The 22117-nt window shown below is 38.4% G+C and overlaps 1 protein-coding gene across 1 annotated transcript in view; it reads left to right on the top strand.

Moving 5' to 3' along the window:
* The window catches only part of CD226 (CD226 molecule), a 703503-nt gene extending 688900 nt beyond the window's left edge, over positions 1-14603 (top strand). Inside the window, exon 7 of the transcript XR_014175209.1 lies at positions 14447-14603. The gene's annotated coding sequence lies outside the window, so the exon portion shown is untranslated. The remainder of the gene's footprint in view (positions 1-14446) is intronic.
* The last annotated feature ends 7514 nt before the right edge of the window (positions 14604-22117 follow it).

Consider the following 22117-nt stretch of genomic DNA (forward strand, 5'->3'; position numbering starts at 1 on the left):
ATGGTCTGTGTATGTGTAAGTTGATACATATTTATGAGTATGATGCCAAATATTTCAATCCTATCTAACAAGAGTAGCATTTTCAAACTTGAAATTGAAAAAAAAGAGTTAAGATCTCCTATTTGTTTATATAGATGAGAAACAGAAGTATTTTGGAGAAGCAGGTTCTTTATTTCACAGCTTGAGGCATTGCTCAAAGTATAGAAAATAAGCAAATACCAACCAATTTATCTTTCTACCAGGAAGTAAGAGGTTAATCTGGTATCTGACTGAGGCAGTAGAATATATTTCCTTCACGAATGCAGCAGTCCTAAAGCCAGTAATATATTGGATACTGATTTTTTTTTTTAAAAAAATGATAATACAATACAATACAATACAATACAATACAATACAATAGTAGAGTTGGAAGGGACCTTGGAGGTCTTCTAGTCCAACCCCCTGCCTAGGAAGGAAACCCTATACCGTTTCAGACAGATGGCTATCCAACATCTTCTTAAAGACTTCCAGTGTTGGGGCATTCACAACTTCTGGAGGCAAGCTGTTCCATTGATTAATTGTTCTGTCAGGAAATTTCTCCTCAGTTCTAAGTTGCTGATCTAACAGAAGATGAGTGATTTTTTTTTTTTGCATAGATATATGTAATAATTGTTGGAGAGCAAGGGCACAAGACAAATATGATCCTGATTTGTGAAACAAATATGGCCAGTGTTGTATCATATAAACAGATTGAGCTATCTTTTTTTTTTTTTTTGGTTTGGAGGAAATTTCAGGGTTTTTTTGTTTCTAAAGTTTGTACAAAGAGTTTTATGTCTAAGTTTTAATAGCTCCAACAAAAAAGAGGGTCAGAATTTTGGGGACTTCTTTGAAATTCAATATTACAGATACTCAGGCATATTTTACAATTAATGGCACCTAAAAATGTGAACATGTTCTATGATCATAATGTGATATGCAGACTTATTTTACACCCTTGAAAAATCAGTGTATTGTATCAAATATTCAAACTTGATTATTGTTTATGATGCAGCTTTATGATTTGTTATTTTTATAATGTGATGGTGATCATAGAATGGTGTTTACACCAATGGAATAAAAAACAGAGACCGTTATGAATTCAGAAAGCCTGACAGGGGTTCATCTCAAAGTGCAATCCGATATAAGTTTTAAATCCCGATTTAAGGATTTCAGCCTTTGCCTTTTTCCTTTATTTCAGAAGGCAACCAGTGCAAGGGGCAACCAATCGTAGAAGAAGAGAGATACAAAATACAAAATTATGGTAAGAAAACAAAATGGAGATCTACATTTTTCTAGAGATGTACTGTGCAATAAGTAGGGAATATTGAACATCTAACTGACAAAGTATAACAATTTGCTGAGATTGTTGTTTACTGAAAGGTATTATGTATACATATAAACCCTGAAATGTTATAAACTAGTTATCATTCTTCGACTTAGACATATTTTCACAAGATTTGATTACATGCCACTGAAGAAATCCATTCATATTTAACTGTATGTTTTCGAAAAGGTGTAAGCCAAATTTTAGTGTGATTGCCTTCGGACAAGAGCTTTAGCCCCACACTTGTGGATGTATTGCACCCTATCATTTTCCTTAACAACAGAGAGTCTGAGATACAAACATAGTAGCATCATTTTGTGGAGAAATACAGTGATATTCATTTCTTGTTGACGTTTGCTAGCACCATATATTTCTTTCAGTATGTATGTATGTATGTATGCATGTGTTTATGTGTTTGTGTGTTTGTCTGTGTGTTTGTCTGTTTGTGTGTTTGTTTATGTGTTTGTTCATGTGTTTGTTTATTTATTTAATATAGCTGCCCGTCTTGCAAACAAACAAGAAATTCTGGGCAGAGTACAACAAACAAATCAATAAATAGCTAAACCCATTAATAATTTAATAACTTAATGGTTAATGGAGCCATCCCACTAAGTTACCTGTTCCCTGGGATCCTCACACCCGCTGGCATAACCAGATCTTGAGAGACATTTGGAAGCTCAGAAAAGATGCACCCATCCTCAAGGAACAAGAAGATTCCACAACAAGAATCTTCCAAGTCCTGCTGCCTAGGCTCCACTGCATATCACTCCCTAGATGATGGAAAATGGAACATTTCCACTCTGGTGCGATGAGCAGATGACATTGAGGAGAAGCAGTCCCTCAAATAAAATAAAAAATAAAGCCCCAGGCTATGTGTCACTTTGAGGTTCAACACCTGTACTTGGAATTGAACCTGGAAACAAGCTGGTAACCGATTCATCTTACATAGTAGCACATATAACTGCTCATGCCTCTGCATTTTGCACCAGCTGAAGTTTCAAGGGCGAGCCTCATGTATAACAACAGTCCAGCTGATAGAGGATCAGGGCATGAGTGACCATGGTTAGGGCCCCTTGATATAGTAGCATGTGCACCTGGCATACAATATGAAATGATCAGACTCAAACCAAGAATGACACATGGTGATTCTTCCAAGCTGAGTTTTTTTTATTGTTTCACACCTATAGACAAAATGTTGCCAGACTGAGCACTCTACTATCTGCAGCTAAAACATATTATGTGTCCTATTAGGGAGGGGCTGTCTTCACTCTCTTTCTCTCACATATAATATTTGGACTGAGTTGCTTCTTATTCCTTGGAAGGCATCTCCTCCTCACAAGACTCCCCCTCATTACTACATTGCATGACACCGGCAGAAAAAGTTGAAAATGAAGCATAAGGATGGAAATGCAGTAAGCACAGCCCTTATTAGGAGCTCAAGATTAATCCCCAGCCAACACTGGATCCACAGAAGTGACCAATGCCAGGTCCACAACAGAGGCAACTAATATCAAATTCAAAAAGTAGTGGGCATAAGTCCATTCTTATGGGACCACCCTCCAGCCACCTGATGATGGCCAGTCACAATCCAACTGTCCTATCATAGTTATCACCTACTCATAAAATGTGATACCACTTGTTCATTTGTTCACTCAAACCATTTCCTCAATCTCTCCTGAAATCTCCAGCCTCTTTCAGCCCACTCTTTCACCTCAAGAGCCTACCAGGACATCCAGCTCACAGTAGCTTCCAACGGAGAAGCACACACAGGTTTTAGTAGCTTTCTTCAATCTGCTCAACTCATGCTGATTTTACTGCTGCTGAGCCATATACCAGTAATAATAGCACTGACAGCAGTGCTGAAAGTGGAATTTCTGGGAGTGACCCAATGTTACTCACTTTTTAATTTACCATCCCAGTTCCCATTTGTGTAGCACAGCACTTACACTACTTGAATCAGTAGACTTACTGTCTGTCTTAGTATGTGAATGCAGACCTATCACTACTATAGATATGGAATCTACCAGGAAGAGTCAAAGTAAGTATTTATTTACCTGATTCCTCCTCCAGTTGGAATCTCACTTGGAGCAGAATCTTCAATAACATTTTCATGCAGCAATAATTTTCTTCTTAGACTCCTAACTGAACTTTAAAGTTTAAACAGAATATGGAATTCTGTCCCCTACTTAAGAATGACCCTTGACCTGACAATGTGACTAACTTATCCAGTAATCGATAGCAACTGTGTATCTTTATTGACTGCTTTCCTATCATGATATCATTTTCATTCTAGGCCATACAAAAGATTTAGCTTGCCTTGAGAGCTACCTAAACAGAATGTGTGAAATACATTTAAGTAAACTCAGTTTTGCCCCTTTGTGTTCAAACTTTAAAGTAAAAGCTCACATTTGACTTCTCCTGCTCCTCCTCTTAAATTAAAAAAATGGCTGAGGTATTTTTTTTCCAACAAAAGAAAGTCTCAAAATGGAGCTACTGTTTACCAGATTGCTTCGTGACATATCAGACAAATGTATTTGCAATGATTATTGTGAAGAAATACTGAACCTCAAAGCCTATTCAGTCATGTATTGCTTTTCTTTTTTTCACAGCTTCACTTTGATCTTAAAGTCACGATTTATGATTGATGTCAATCATTATTCACAGCACATTTCTGGTAATGATTTCATTATAGCTCCAAAGCATTATCTCCTATTTTGATCTGACAATACTAGAATCAGGAATAAATCCCATTTGATGCATATGATTAATTGTCATAAATTGATACTTACCACATTCAATCTATATTCTCAACTGATTGGTTTCTCATGAGGCTTAATTTTTTGCATCTAAGGCAAAATTAAAAGAACAATAATAAGTCTAATGATATTTTAATTAATACTTTTATTATGTTTGTTTTTTAAAAAATATATATAACCATAATTTTATTTTGTTGTGTTGTCCAACCTGGCCATCCTTGTGAAATGGATAGACAGCTAAAAATAAATAAATTTACAAAATCTCATTTTTATGCTGTCATAAAATTTTAGCAGAGTCAAATATAGTAGAAATTTGTTTTTTTCCTACCCCAAACTTTTTATTTATTTTATACTATATTTAGAAAACGGTGTTGAAATTTTTATTTTAATATAACTTGTGTAATAGAGATTTGTGTTGATTTGATTTCTCATAGTGTCTTACAATATAGTTACAATTCCTATATTTATTATGAATTATGATTCCTTTAAAGTTATAATTATGTTTCTTCAAGATTTTCTGTTAGTACTGTTTTTCTGTTTTTCTTCCACATTTATGGATTTTTAGAAGACTTCACTATTAAAAGGAGAAAATGCTGAATTAGCTGTTTTGTCTAATTTGTGGAATGAAGAGCAAGTTGAATTGACCTACCAAAAAGACAACTATGCCTTATAAGGATTTTTATGATCAGTGAAGAAGAAGGTCTGATTATATCATTTTAATACAAATATAAATTGCAACCATTAATAGAACCTGAGTAGTTGTTTCTCTTTCTTTTTCACTCTGGTCAGCTATTTCTAAATGCTGTATCTGAAAAGATGAATCAGATCTGATGATAGGTGCAGTGGCCAAAGTGGGAATATTAACAGCTATTGGACATTAAATGGAAGGAAGTTGCATTTTTTTAAAGAGGCTCTAGTAGTGAATTCCTGTACTGGTTGGAACATAAGATTCTTAACATTGTTTCCAACTCTTTCATTCTTTGAAGCTATAGTAAATGAATGTGATGAGATTCTCAAAGCAATTGTCCTGAACATGGTTCTATTTGTCCTGGAAAGTTTGATTCTACAGTGAAGAGTAATTACTTCTATCTTATCCAGCTTTCTTGTTCATCTTTGACATATTTTTTTTTCTGACAGTTCTTTGGAAACTTTCAATATATTTTTCTTAATTGAACCTTTGCATATCATAAAGTTAAAATGAAATTCATTACCATCATATGTAATAGATTTAAGATGGAAATGGACAGATTCATTTCCCTCTTAAATCTATCCCATATGATGGCAATGAATTTCAGTTTAACTATGTTAATGTAAAGTTCAATTAGTTCAACTAGTAAGCTACTACATGAATTGCAAACAATATAAAACATGTCCAACATTTGGTTGTGAGATTCTTGAATGCAGCTGGTTGACTACTGGTTGATATAGAATTCTGGATTATATGGGCCATTGCTCTGATTAAGCAAAATGATTTTCAAGGTCTTATGGGCTTATGAAAGGCAATGAAAGACCGAATATATAATGTCCCTAGTATAAATTATTACTTCTTCTTCATTATTTTCAGGTTTGATGATCCCAGAACACCTTCCCCAAATCTCTTCTTACACAATTGAAACTAGAACATCCAATGCTACCAGGATACTTGATCATTATAATATAGTGACTTCTCTCTGACCACACTTTAAGAAAAGTGGGCTTTACTGTAGTGTCAGAGAAGATTGGCACTGATTTGCACCTACTATCATTTGGATCCAAATTTGGATAGGTGTTCCAGTTCAGCATTTAATAAGCTTAGTGGACATTTCTGAATTGATCATTTGAACTTCCAAGTTATAAAGTTTACTGCTATCACAATCAACAGCTGTGGGTTTTTTTAAAAAAAAAATCTTCCTAATAATATCTAAATCAGGAATTTGGAGAAATGTAATGCTTTCCTGGATACCTTTTTTAAAGGAAAATATAAACATTCAATCTTAGATAAAATGGAACAGGAAGAATGATCTTTTTCAAACATATATCAGATGAAAAGCTGTTTGCTTTCTAAATATTCAGAGGTATTTTTTTTCTAACACAAAGGAACTAATTTTGTGAAACCACCAGTTTTAAGTGTATGGTTATAGACAAAATGTTATGCTTTATCTCCAAGGACAGTCTATCCTGATCCGCGTTGATTTTGTTTTTTTTTTAAAAAGTAGTTCTCCCTATTTGATGCTTATCTCCACAAATCAGCGTTATTTTAGTATGAACACCCACACTCATATCTCTAAAGAACTGTATAAAAGAACACTTTCAATTATTGCCATGGCCAAAAAAATAGGAAATTTAAATTGATAACAACAGCACAAGAGAGTGGAATAAAATGACATTTAAAGGAAGCTAACATAATGCATGCTTTTGTTCCAGAGAATAGTCTGGTAACAGCAATTATTGTAGCTTTTGCCACTGGCAGTGTGTGAATTATGAAATACTCATGCATCTGAGTTCTTTAGTTTTGTGTCCGTATTTATTAGCTCTGTTGGCCATCATGTCTACTGCATTTTAACTTACAATTTAAATACACTTAGTCTTTTGTGGTTTTTCCTTAGAATGAATGTACTCATATATGTAGAGATACAGGATTTACTCACAGAGAAACACAGAAATCTCCCTGTGCAAAATCAAATCATTGATACCTATATTAACTACAGTTATATTGGGCAATTGATCTCCAGAGTTCAAATACAAGGGGGGAGTCAGAGAGACAAAGAGGACTAAGGTAGTGGCTGTCAGGCCTGTAGTTATGTTTCTTTTAGGATCTTTGTTTTTTTTTAATTTTATTGTTTTAATTAGACAGAAAACACACACAAAAAACACTCTTCAATACATCTTCCAGCAAGCATGTCGATTGGTTACAATTAAATTCCGTGCATTACTACAATCATTCTTTATATTTCATTCAAATTGAATTGTACATTTTAAATCAAAAATCTTTATACCGTCAATATACCAACATTCTCATTTAACTATATTTGTTTGAAAGTACTTTTATCTAGAATCATTCCTATTTATATTATAATAAATGTCATAATGGGTTAATTGCCAACGAATAAACATTTTAAAACCGACAACATTCTATAAGAGCTACCACATTCTACTTATTTATCACCTAGAATTAACTAATATTTTATTTTTATTTTTATTATTGTTTTTTTTTCCATTCAATTATGGTTTATTTGGGTTTCTTATTTTACTCATAACTATTATTTTTGGATTTTGTTACATTCCTTCATTGATTCTTGTTTCTTTCCTCCATCCACCTATACCATTTATCCCATATCTGATAGAATTCTGATTCTTCTTTTCCATGGATTTCTTTAGTTAGTTTGTCCATTTCAGCACAGTCCATAACCTTTCTTATTATTTCATCTTCACTTGGAGTTAGCTTGTTTTTCCATTTCTGGGCATAGGCAATCCTTGCCGCCGTTATTATATGTAGTATTAAATACTGGAAAGATCTTTTAGGATCTTTGGCCTGCCACACTTTCTTATAATTTCCTATGTGTTTCATTAGTGTAGCAGTTGGGAGGGGGGAATAGAAAGGAGTAGAATTGTGGAATGTATTGTTGTCATTCTTTTATAGAAGCTCAAGGTCATCTTTTGTCTTTGCACCTCGACACCTGACCAGAAGCAGAGGGGTGTAGATGCCAGCATGGAAGATGATGATTGGAACATGTGATGGATTATGGGGTGTGGGGATAGATCATGAACTTTCAACTGGGTGGAATTCCAGGAAGAACATTAGAGTTGGAATTCCATAGACGTGCTAACTTGCCTGTATGAATAAATTGGAACTTTAAGGATGATTCTGCCTTGGTCTCTGATTGATTTCATGCATGGCATTTAGAATGCTGACATTATTCCAACTCTCCCTTTAAAATGAAAGAGCTAGCACCCCCCCTCGCCCGGGGGGGTGGGGACTGATAATGGGGGGTGCTGAATTCCCAACGCTGACCAGGACAGCATAAAATATCAGCGAAGAATTATGAGAAAGCTTTTGGAGATAAGAAGCTGAGAAAAAAGCTCTCTGTATACTTCAAAGGCAAAGGAATCGGCTTCAAGATTTATTGCATCTGGCAAGAGGATTGAGGGGGCTGGAAAAGACTTTTCTACACCCGATAAGAAGATGAAAGGAATGGAGATTCAAGCCATCCCCACGCAGTCATCTCTGATGGGCTTCCCAGACCATCTCGGACAACTAAATGTGAGTGCATGCTCCCCCTCCTTCCCCCCAGCTTGGAAGCAAGGCTTGGAAAAAAACCCTGGAGTGGAGGTTTTGACTCCTTCCAGACAGCAATAAATGAAATGGCTTATTACCCTGCAACTGAGTGGGAGACAGATTCCCTATCAAAATGGGAATTTCAACCCAGCCAGCAAGAAGGGATTTGGCCAGCATCTTTCACTTGCCAGCCACAAATTGTGCTGCAACCAGTGAATGAAGCACCACCAGATTGGGCTTTCTTCCCAGAGTATGGATGGATAAGATGCTACTAGGCAACTCCTTTGCCATCAACATGGGAAAATGCTCCAAGCCAGCAGAGGGCACCTACTTGGCCCATAACTCATCCAAGCCAGCAGGAGCATCCTTGGCACATAACACCCCCTAGCCAGCCATCATTGGTTAAGCTACAACCTGTGAAGCAGGCAACCCCGGGATGGGTCTTAACCCCAGGTCATGGATGGAAGGAATGCCAGTGGGCACCTGCCCTCCCTCAGCAGATGGCACCATGGCAGAAAATTGGGCAGTGGCCAACCGAGGGATTGACCTCCCCACCGGTTACAGTCGCACCTGCGATGCCCCCAAAGGTTCTTACCCCACCTTCCTACAGAGAAGCGATCTCCACCATGGAAAAAGGGTTTACCAAGGGGGAAGCTGCAAGTTGGAGAGCAAGCCAATGTGATGAGGAGGTTCTGAAGTTTAGAGATGTAACCAGGTTCCGTTCCTCAGGGGGGCCAATAAAATGTCACCATTGTTGTCAACTTGGCCACAGAGCATCAGAGTGCTTGGCTCCAGCCCCAATGCCACAAACATGTGCACCAACCACCACGGCAGTAAAGAGAGGGCCCCAGATGCCACCACAGAAGAGTCATCTGGGCCAACAACCTCTGGAAGAGGATCCCCAACTTAAGGTGATGAAGTGTCCTACCAAGGGGGAGGCCTTGGAAGAGGAAAAGGGCAAACAATCTCCGGAGGAGGATCCCCAACTTAAGGCAACAAAGAGTCCAACTAAGGGGGAGGCCTCGGAGGGGGAAAAGCCCAAATGACCTCTGGAAGAGGATCCCCAACTTAAGGTGACAGTCCTACCAAGGGGGAGGCCTCGGAGGAGGAAGTTGCTGAAGAACAAACGTGTGTACTAATCACCACGGTGGTAAAGAGAGGGCCCCAGATGCCACCACAAAAGAGTCATCTGGGCCACCAACCTCTCGAAGAGGATCCCCAACTACAGGTGACAAAGAGTCCTACCAAGGGGGAGGCCACGGAGGAGGAAAAGGGCCAGCCATGTATGATTGAATCCAAGAGCCCAGAACCTGCAGCAGAAAGCCCTAACCAACCATGGGAAGAGGTCACAATGGACTTCATCATGGAACTCCCAGACAGCAATGGGAATAAAGTAATTTGGACAGTTATTGATTTGGTTTCTAAGCAGACACACCTCATTGCTTGCTAAGGATTGCCATCCGCAAACGAATTAGCAAAAATGTTTGTGAAACACATTTATTGCCTGCATGGAGTACCCAAGAGGATCATTTCAGACCGTGTAGTCCAGTTCACAGCCAAGTTCTGGAGAGAGGTCCTGAGATCCATTGGGTCCACACAAGAACTGAGCTTAGAGGTTCATCCCAGCATGAACTGCGCAGCAGAGAGAGCCAATGCGGTGGTGGAACAATAAATCCGGTCTTTTGTGGACTATCAACAAGACAACTGGTTGGACTTGCTACCCTTCGCCGAAGTGGCATACAACGATGCGGTCCACAGCAGCACAGGATTAGCGGGTTTCCAGATTACCAGTGGCATGGAAATTGTTACCATACCTGAGCTGCCGAGAGAACCACCCTCCTCCATGCCTTTGAATGAATGGATGGACACGCTAAAGAAAGGATGGGAGAATATGAAGAAGGCTCTAGCAATTGCGGCAGAAGCCTACACGAATCAAGCTGATCAACATCGCTCACACCAAAACCCCTTCCTTTTGGGGGACAAAGTTTTTGTGTCTACCAAATACATAAGATTAGGAATGCCTAGTAAGGAATTGGGTCCAAAATTTCTAGGTCCATTCCAAATAGTGAAGATAGTTAACCCAGTTACATTTCAACTCAGTCTACCCAGAAGTATAGGGAAAATTGACCCAGAATTTCATTGTAGCTTGTTGAAAGCAGTATTTGGGTCTAACATAAGAGCATCTACCCAAGCTCACTCTCCTCCTGTAGTGATAGAAGGGGAAACACAATCTGAGGTGGAAAAAATTGTAGACTCCAGGCTGAATAGGGGTCACTTACAGTACTTAGTGCGTTGGAAGGGTTACCCTTGGTCTGAAACTACTTGGGTAAACAGTGGGAACCTAAAAGTGGAGAAGTTAGTAAAGCAATTTCATGAGAAGTTTCCCGATAAGTCAAATGGTCCCCTTGGAGGGAGGAGAGGTGATTAATTTTGTTATGTTAACTTTTATGTTATTCTCTTTTCAGGAAACATTTTTCTTCTGAGGAGAGGCCGCCTGTCAGGCCTGTAGTTATGTTTCTTTTAGGTTCTTTGGCCTGCCACACTTTCTTATAATTTCCTATGTGTTTCATTAGTGTAGCAGTTGGGAGGGGGGAATAGAAAGGAGTAGAATTGTGGAATGTATTGTTGTCATTCTTTTATAGAAGCTCAAGGTCATCTTTTGTCTCCGGACCTCAACACCTGACCGGAAGCAGAGGGGTGTAGATGCCAGCATGGAAGATGATGATTGGAACATGTGATGGATTATGGGGTGTGGGGATAGATCATGAACTTTCAACTGGGTGGAATTCCAGGAAGAATATTAGAGTTGGAATTCCATAGGCATGCTAACTTGCCTGTATGAATAAATTGGAACTTTAAAGATGATTCTGCCTTGGTCTCTGACTGATTTCATGCATGGCATTTAGAACGCCGACATTGGCCCTTTAACTCCATTTCATTTGGACTTTCCTGAGGCTGGTGATTTGAGTTGCTGGCTACGAGGGGGGAGTCAGAGAGACAAAGAGGAGTAAGGTAGTGGCCCTTTAACTCCATTTCATTTGAACTTTCCTGAGGCTGATGACTGGAGCTGCTGGCTACGAGGGGGGAGTCAGAGAGACAAAGAATCATATATCTATAAACCAAAATAACAATAATACATTCTGAATTAGTGCACTTGAGATTGTGATTTTATTTTATTTCAAAATGACCAGCTTAGTTTAATGTAATAGCTGTTTTGCACCTGTCTTTCGCAGTACTCTTTTCGAATTTGGATATCCATTTATAAACAAATTTCTAGTCTACATAGACAGATTACCTATCTAGAATCTCTAATCTGTGCTCTCCAAGCAGAAATTAGGTGTCCAATTTGGCCATTCCACTCTAGGGAGATGCCACACTATCAGCCCCCTCTAGCGCAAAGTTCCTGCAGGAGAAGAGCAGTTTGGACAACTGTGGGATCTGGCATGGTCAGAGCTGTGAACCATAAACACAAAGCTTTTGCTGTGACCCAGCATAACATATATAGTACCCTTGCTAACCTTAATAGGGACACTAAAGAGACAGGTCAACATAGTTGTGATAACAATGATTCAAATAAGCAGGGGATCATGGTCCAAAATGAAGACCTTTCTTTGGAAAGGTGAAATGGGGACCTATGTATCACACATCAGTTGCACAACAAGAGCAAGGTATGCAAAAAGAGAAGTCACTTTCTGGTTGGTGAATCAATCATAAGGGATGTAAATTTAGGAAAGGATATGGAAGTTTTAAAAGAGGTCGGGTAATCTGCCAGATGCTACTGCCAGCAGAGACAAGAGGCGTATTCTTAAGACAGTCAAGAATGCAAGTAAGGACTATGATGTTGATGCTATCATACATCTTGGCACAAATGATCTGTCCCCAAAAGATGTACTTTCTGTGCAGAATGATTTCCAGAACTTGGGGTATGAACTTAGTAGTATAGGTTGTAGGCTTATCTTTTCAGAGGTTTTACCAGTATATAAGGAACAAAAAGGGAAGGGCCAGTGTGTAGCAGAGTTTAATGTGTGGCTAAAGGAGTGGTGTAAAATGGAAGGCTTTGGTTTTATTAGTCATGATGTCTGCAGCTGGTCCAATGAAAAACTGTACAAAAGAGATGGGTTACACCCATCTAAGAAAGGGACTGAGTTACTTGGCATTAAATTCACAGATTTTCTGGATAAACATTTAAACTGAACAGCGGGGATAGATAATAAATTGATACAGAACATTTCTGTCCCCAGTAATCTAAAATTCATAGGGTTATCAGTGCATGTAACATAGATGTTTGTGCAGGTAAGATTATCACTCCTGCTGTCAAGCAAAACCAAGCATTTTATAGTGAGTGCCATACCATGTGCACAAATCATACAAGTGGCAAGAAAATAGGGGCAGTCAGACATAACACAGGTTATGTAGACAGTAAACACAGGGACAATCAAAATGGAATCAAATGTCTATACACCAATGCACAAAGTTTGAGGAATAAACAGGATGAATTAGAAATTCAAGTAAATGAGGGCAGATACGATATTGTTGCCATTACAGAAAATTGGTGGGATGAAACGGACAAATGGAACATACAGCTAGAAGGACTTAAATTATTTAAAAGAAATGGACCAAATAAAAGAGGAGGTGGAGTTGCACTATATATAAGAAATAACTACATCTCTACAGAAGTAGAGCACAACAATAATGAGAACTATCTTGAATGTATTTGGGTCAATATTAAAGGTTGAGGGGGGAAATGACATTGCCATAGGTCGATATTACAGGCCACCCAACCAAGCAGAGGAAGTAGATGAACTTTTTGCTAGTCAGCTAACTAAGGTATGTAGGAAGCACACCACAAAAGTAATGGGAGATTTTAACTACCCTGATATCAACTGGGAAACAAACGCTGCACCAAGTGGAAGATCCAACAGGTTCCTAACAAACCTAGCAGACAACTTTGTTTCCCAAAAAGTAGAGAAGGGAACAAGCCATATTAGACTTAATTCTCACTAACAGAGAGGAAATGATAAAAGGTGTTGAAGCCACAGGAACCCTGGGGGCAAGTGACCATGCAATATTGGAATTCAACATTATGCAAACACAAGTAGTAGAACAAAGTCAAACTAGAGTCTTGGATTTTAAGAGAGCTAATTTCAATAAACTTAGAGAGAGCTTGGGAAGAATTCAATGGAGAATCCTCAAGGGTAAAACAACTTAAGAAGCTTGGGAAATTTTGAAAAATGAGATTACAAAAGCCCAGTCTAGCAGAATACCAATGAAGAAGAAAAATAACAGCTCCCAAAAGAAACCAGCATAGCTACATAAAGAACTCTATTGGGAAATTTTGAAAAATGAGATTACAAAAGCCCAGTCTCGCACAATACCAACGAAGAAGAAAAATAACAGCTCCCAAAAGAAACCAGCATGGCTACATAAAGAACTTTCTGATAAATTGAAAGACAAAAAAGAGAAGTATAAAAAATGGAAAGAGGGTGACATATCTAAAGCAGAATATCAGCAAATAACCCAAGCCTGAAAGATGAAGTGAGGAAAGCTAAGGCTCACAATGAAGTAAGGCTTGCCACAAAGTAGAAAATGAGAAAAAAGCTGCTACCAACATGTTAAAAACAAGAAAAAAGTTAAGAAAACAATTGGTCCATTGCTGGGAGAGAGTGACAAGAAGGTGACAAGCAACAGGTAGAAAGCAGAACTATTTAACTCATGTTTTGCATCTGTCTTTACACAAAGGGATAAAACAGTCCAACCTATCAAAAACAGCACCACAAAAATCAGATTAGGAACACAAGTTGAAATAGGGAAGAAAATGGTAAATGAGCACCTGTCTACCCTAGACAAATTCAAATAACCAGGACCGGATGGATTACACCCCAGCATTCTGAAGGAACTGGCAGATGAGATCTCAGAACCACTGAACTATATATTTCAGAGATCCTGGAGCACTGGGGAACTGCCAGAGGACTGGAAAAGAGCTGATGTGGTTCCCATCTTCAAAAAAAAAATAGATCCAGGAAACTACACACCTATCAGCCTGACCTCAATACCAGGAAAAATTCTGGAAAAGATAATCAAGCAACGAATTAGTGACACCTAGAAGTAAACAAAGTAATAGCCAAAAGCCAACATGGGTTTGTCAAAAACAGATCATGCCAGACTAATCTTACTGCATTCTTTGTCAAAGTGACAAAATTAGTGGACCAGAGGAATGCCATCGATATAGTTTACTTGGACTTCAGTAAGGCATTTGACAAGGTAGATCTTGTCAAATGCCTTACTGAATAATCTACTACTAGATAAAGTAGAAGAATGTAGGTTAGACAGCATCATCACCAAATGGATTCGTAACTGGCTGACCAACCGCACTCAATGTGTAGTCCTCAATGGAACTGCATCTACATGGAGGGAAGTATGCAGTGGAGTACCCCAAGACAGTACTCTTCAACACCTTCATCCATGATTTGGATCAGGGAATAAATGGGGAACTCATCAAATTTGCAGATGACATCAAGCTGACAGGAATAGCCAACACTCCAGAAGATAGACTTAAGATACAGAAGGATCTTGACAAACTTGAACATGGGGCACTATCTAATAAAATGAAATTCAATGGTGAAAAGAGTAAGGTTCTACATTTAGGCAAGAAAAACGAAATGCACATGTACAGTATATGTGGTACCTTGCTCAATAGTAGTAACTGTGAGAGGGATCTTGGAGTCCTAGTGGACAACCATTTAAATATGAGCCAACAGTGTGCAGCAGCTGCCAAAAAAGCCAACACAGTTCTAGGCTACATAAAGAGGGATAGAATCAAGATCATGTGAAGTGTTAATACACTTTATAATGCCTTGGTAAGGCCACACTTGAAATACTGCATTCAGTTCTGGTCACCACGGTGTAGAAAAGTTGTGGAGACTCTAGAAAGAGTGTAGAGAAGAGCAACAAAGATGATTAGGGGACTGGAGACTAAAACACATGAAGAATGGTTGTGGGAACTGGCTATGTCTAGTTTAATGAAAAGAAGGACTAGGGGAGACATGATGACAGTGTTCCAATATCTCAGGGGTTGCCTCAAAGAAGAGGGAGTCAACCTATTCTTCAAGGCACCTGAGGGTAGAACAAGAAGCAATGGGTGGAAACTAATCAAGGAGAGAAGCAACTTAGAACTGAGGAGAAACTTCCTGACTGTTAGAACAATTAATCAGTGGAACAGCTTGCCTCCAGAAGTTGTGAATGCCCCAACACTGGAAGTCTTTAAGAAGATGTTGGATAGCCATTTGTCTGAAATGGTATAGGGTTTCCTGCCTAGGCAGGGGGTTGCACTAGAAGACCTCCAAGGTCCCTTCCAACTCTGCTATTGTATTGTATTGTAAATATAAAGTAAACCATCCTCTTCTGCAATTGGAAATCTAGTTATGCAGTACAGTGCAACTAATAGCAAAGTTTATACTTACTGTGACAATGTTGATTTGTCAAAATGTGCATTGTGACAATCCACATCCTGTCACATTTCATCCTGGCACCAGAGCTAAATTAGAAAGTCAAGTGTTTTGCATTGTGATGCACCTTTTATCATTTCTTCCTTTGCTTCCGCAGTGGACATTTATGGAAAGTACTTATTTGCAACACCTTAAAACTAAAACTATTTTTTTCCATTGTGTGGCTGGGTGCAGCATTCCTTCCAACTCTGCTATTGTATTGTATTGAACAGAAATCTTTCTCAGCTTCCCTAGACATACCATGATACAAACTAGACCACTTCTGGTAGAAACCAGGCTTCTACTACTGATCTTCTTCTGTATAATAATCCCTTTATTATATAGTTCCTGTTACCTCCCTTGTTAGTCCATGTGTCAATTTTGCTTGTCTGATCCCCAGATTATTATGCTCTATAAATTCTATTAGACTAAAGTTACTGAATAAAGTCAACAAATTTCCCTTCAAGGGAAACACAGAATTGCGAGAAGATTGAAATGGTATTGTTGAAACTTGGCTGTCAAACATAATGGCAGTAATCCCACAGCCCACATTTTGGAGCCTCTCAGACCTCAGTAGGACACATAAATGAAGAATGACTTTCAACTGTGCAATTTTTCATGATTTATATTCAAATAAGAAGCAAAATGGGTCACTTAATCGTCTGCGAGACTAAATATGCTAATTGTGTTTTTTCAGTCCCTCTCAACTCTATCCCTCTCCGAAGCTTTTAACTTTCATGGTATAATTTAAGAGATTTTTTTTAAAGTATAATTCTGCTCAAAACCTATCCTAACCAAGCCAAAAACAAAGATGAACTCAATAACTCATTATCTTTTAATATCATTTTCCCCTTCACCATCTGATAGCGTTCCCAACATAATCCAAATAAATTGTAATTAAAAAGAAGTCAACAAAGGAATGCAATCCCCTCTTGAATTTCTCTCTCTCTCTCTCTCAAATTTTCCTAAATTGAATGTGACAAAATGGTCACCTTCAATTTAGACCCTGACTTTAAGCATTTACTGGGATTAAAATTAATTCAAATAACTACAGCTCATTTCAATGGAATGTATACAAATCAAACGTCCAGATCAGAATAAATTAGGATTTTGATTACTAAGTATAGGCATCTGATTTAATATTAACCATAATTGTAAAAAAAATGTTTTTCCTCCATACTTTATGCATATTTATAATTCTGAAGATGCTTTCTGAAATATTGATGTTATCATTGGTGTTATTGTGATTATAGTGACGAAGCATCATTTTAAAAATTAAAAATCTCCCTCTCCATCTATATTCAATACTTCTTTTGGTGAATAATATTATTCCAAGTTGCATATAAATGTTGAATCATAAAAATAGTATGGAAGAAATTCATAATTAGCAATCTCCATGGACACTTTTATTCTATCCTGTAATAATTATGCATATTCATATATTCCGATGAATACACACCTTATTGTTATTATTCCTGCGGTTTTGAAAAAAACCCTATTAATATATAATATAAGAAGTAACATATTATACAGATAGTCCCTAATTTGCAACCATTTGTTTAGAAATAGCCTTTTAAAAAGTGACTTTTGACCGGTCCTTGCATTTAAAACCATTGAGGCATTTCCAGTCATGTGATCTGATCAAAATTTTGTTGCTTGGTAATCACCATATATTTATTATGATTGCAGGGTCATGTGATCCCTATTTGCAAGCTTCCCAGATGGATTATGGCATTAATGGAGGAAGCCAGACTCATTTAGCAACCAGATGATTCATTTAACAGTTGCAATGATTTAATTCACAAGCATGGCATAAGCATGTCATAAAATTGTATACTACTCACTTAACCTCTTTGCTTAGCAATGGAAATTCTGTTCCAAGTTGTGGTTGTAACTTGAGGGCTAACACTTAAGGACAGTGGTTATCAAAATTTTCTTCACTATGGATCCCCTTTAAATACCTTTTGTAGTCACCAACCAAGACTTAACTCAATATTTAAATCATAACTTTTCTTCAAGTCTTCATGGACCCCCTGCAATGACATCACCCTAGGACAGCGATGGCGAACCTTTTTTGGCTCGCGCGCCACAAGTGGAGGCAGCGCAGGGGGGTCGTGTGTGTGTGTGCCGCACCCGTAATGCAATGCGTGACCCCCAGTGCGCATGCGCGCACAAAAGGTGCTTCCCCCCATTTTTACATGCTTTTTTCACCCTCCCCAGGCTTCAGAGGCTTTATAGGAGCCTGGGGAGGGCGAAAGGTGCCTCCTCACCCCCACCCCCGAAGGCCCTCCGGAGGCTTCAGGGATCATCCGGAGGCTTCCCTGAAGCCTTCGGAACGCTTAAAACTACCTTCCGTGCAAACCGGACGTCACTCCATGCAAACCGGAAGTCACTTCCGGTTTGCTCGGATGGTCGTTTTGAGCGCTCCAAAGGCTTCAGGGACCGTCTGGAGGCTTCCCTGACACATTTGGAGCGCTCAAAACAACTCTCCGAGGAAACCGGAAGTCACTTCCAGTTTGCTCGGAGGGTCGTTTTGAGCACTCTGATGGCTTTAGGGACCGTCCGGAGGCTTCCCTGAAGCCTTTGGAGCACTTAAAACGACCTCCTATAAAGCCTCTGGAGCCTGGGGAGGGCAAAAAATGGCTTTTAAAAATGGTGAACTCAGCTGGCTAGCACGTGCATGCGCACTGGCCAGCTGACAGGGTAGCGCCTCGCGTGCCCTTACAAATGGCTCCGCGTGCCACCTGTGGCATGCGTGCCATAGGTTCGCCATCACTGCCCTAGGATCTGCAGACCACAGATTGAGAACCACTGCTTAGGATGTTTTAAAACAGAACAAACTAAACAAAACAGTTATTTGTGTGCATTTATATATGTGAAGGGTTGAATTCCTGCTGACTTACACCAGTCAGATTGGAAGAATAGTGATTAGATGATCCCACAGAGAGACCTTAGGAGGGGGAATATTTCCACCTCCAAAGCAGAAAAGTATGAACTATATGATCTTCTGCCTACTGTAGTTGATGAACCTGACAATGAGATCTTTCAGGGAATTGTTTTGAGTCAATGAATCATCTTTGGCACATCCTATAGATCTTTGGGCTCACTCCTGATGATATACAATATCTAATTTTCCATATTCTCCATAGTTTATCCAAGTTAGTTGTGTTAGGGAGAAAAGACAGATGACTTTAAAAATGTAATTTGTCTTCCATAATCCAATTCGTTTCCAACTTTGTGGTTTTTTCAGGGTAGGTCAAAAAAGATAGAACTTCCACTATCATAGGATTTGTTGCAGCAGCTTCCAAAGAATTGTAGATTTTCGTGTTAATATTAAATCCACATCTAATCAAGTCAGCACAGCGTTCATTTTGGTTTGAGGGCAAACATTAAGATTCCCAAATATTGTATTTTCGACAAAAGTTTATTTGATTTTCATTAACCAAAGACTATGAAATTTTCCCTTTGGCAAGATCCGTTTTATGTTATCACCCTCTTTTCTTCAATATATTAATGTCATAACAAGAGACACAGTGTGCAAACAGTTGCAGGAAGCAGGATCTGTTAAGGTTTAAGATAATCAATTCCAAGGACCATTAGTATCAGACTGTATCATTGTTTAAGGATCCTCCACATATTTCAACATTTCTCTAAAGGAGGTAACTTTAGAAAAATAGATCTATACAGTGGTACATTGTCATTAATAACCAAAGCTTCTTTTCAATAGCACCTTCCTGACATGGATATTCAAAATCCCTTCATTAAGCACAAAGGAACAATTTGTTCTCTGGTCTAATGAAAATCTAATCTGTTATCACTTAATTCTGGTTTTTGAAGCAGCATTTTAAAATAACTTTTCATTAACTGGAATGCCTTTTCTCCCTTAGGTTAAAATGTATTTGTCCTATTCTGACACATAGTATTTCTTGTTTCTTAGAAGATAACAATAATCTTTTGTGCGGCAGTCTTATGATAATTAATGGTGCCTGTCAGTCAGAAAAAGAAAGAAGACAAAATGAGCGCTGTAAAATAAAATCCTAGTGTCATTTATTTCTTGAGTTAATATTAATTTAAATTGCACTCTCCTCTCCTTAAACATAAGGGCTCCTATCTTGAAAACTCTCCTGACAGGTGAAGTTAAAATCTTATTGGAATAACGTTAGGGCAAATAAATCAAACTCAGCTTGTTAAAATACTACAACTTTTTTAAAACCTCCAATAAGGTAAAACTCAATATCAAAACATAGAAACAGCATTAAAGAAAAATATCCTAATGGTCCCACTCAACTCTTGTTCAAAAGGGCCTTAAAAATCTGGCTCTTTGCCCAGGGCTTTTGATGAGGGAGACTTTTTGCTTTGTTTCTTGTTCAGTCTACTAGTTTTGTCATATTTTATTTTTTGTACTGGTTATTATTTCATTTCTGTACTTTTAGTTGTTACGAGCAACCCAGAATCATTGGGAGTTGGGTAGCATACAAACTTTATAACTAAAAGATAAACATTAAAGAAAAAATAATAAAAGAAGCATTCAATTTACATTTATTACCCTGGTAATGCAGATTAAGATAACAATGATAATGATGGTGAATGGAGAGGGGAAAGCTTCATTATTTGGGGAAAGGTAACTTCTCTAAAGGGCATACAGTACTGACAAAGGATATCATGGGAAGTGGTGTGAAGGCATCCATGTGTGCAAATGAAAGGAAAGGCACAAGAACCGGTTTAAAGATTTTCATTCACTGTCAGATCACAGTTCTTCACATGAATGTTTCTCCAGCTTCAATTTTTATACTAGCTGTGTTCTCAGCTCACACACATAATCTATAAGATGCCTTATCTCAAAAGCCTGAACTTGATATTTCTGGTGCTTCCCCCCTACCACAATCTTGAAATCTGACAGGTTCGTCCTATCCTATACCTCACTTCCAGAAGGGGCATTCCAGAGGAGCTAGAGACATGGAATCAGGCAGTAGATCTGTTGGTTGGTATTCACTCACACCACGGGTGTCAAACTCAAACCATCACGTTGCTGTCATGTGATGTTTCACAATGTTTTTCCCATTCATGGAGCCAGCATGTGATCTATCCAGCCCAGTTTGACACTCATGATTTACACCAACAAAAAATGTGTCAGGGCTCAAGTAAATAGCTATAGATAGATTCTTCTTTATTTCTGTAATTGAAGGCCCTTTTTCCCCACAATGTTCATTTATATGTTCCTATCAAGGAAGATGTATCACTACTTTGCCATAACAATAAAACTTCAGGACATGGGGAGAAAAACAATAGGACACATTTTCTTCTTCTTTTGGAATAGGCGATTAGACATGAATTAGACATCTTGGATCATGACTCTCAATTTACATCCAGGTTCTGGAAAGCCCTCTTTCGCTTGCTAAATAGTCGTACTCATTTGTCATTGTTTCATCATTTACAACTGAATACATAATCAGAGAAGATTAATGTGATGCTGGAGTAATTTTTGCATTGTTACTTTTCCCACCAACAGGACAATTGGCCTGATTTGTTGTTATTTGCAGAATTTGCATATAACAACTCTCTGCATTTTTTAGTGGCATGTCTCCTTTTCAAGCAGTTTATGTTGATAATCTTGGCTGTTGAAAAGTCCTGCCTCTATGGTTCCATGAACCTCTGATTTTGGATAATTTTGGAAAGAGACAAGTGGTATAGCACTATTTAAATGAACTGCTAGATTTAGCCAAGGCTACATAGAAATGTGCAGTCAAGAAAGTTTGTTCTGGGCATTTGTTGTAGTTTTCCGCTGAATTTTTTCCATCCTTCCATTCATCCAAGAAACCAGACTTGAAGTTTATCAGCTCTTTCACTGTCATAGACCAGTTCAACCTGTGATTGTCTGTTTGCAACCATCCACCTCAATGAAAGTATGGACAGTGTTTTGCCATTCTCTTCTTGTTAAGGAGGGCCTTCCTTATCCTTTATATTCATCACGTTCCCTTCACTTACTGGTTCTCATCATTGGCATCCTTCAGTCTCAAAAGTCTATGGTATTGTGCTCTGGAAAGAGGTCCTAAAACAGCATCTGGTGTGGCTAAAAAGGCCAATTCAATAGTGGCAATCCTTTCCAGGATTGAGGGCAGATACATTCTGTCCCCTGCCAAGCCCCCAGATTTTGCTGGCTCTGGGACTGCCTCTCTGCCCCAGCCCACTGAACAAGTGTCTTTGCTGCAGTCATCACCTATTAGAATAAATTCCACAACTTTTTCTATCTGTTCATCCATCAATTTCCATGGAAAAGTCT

This window comes from Natrix helvetica, assembly GCF_964273705.1.
Source record: "Natrix helvetica genome assembly, chromosome: 4".
NCBI classification, from domain to species: Eukaryota; Metazoa; Chordata; class Lepidosauria; order Squamata; family Natricidae; genus Natrix; species Natrix helvetica.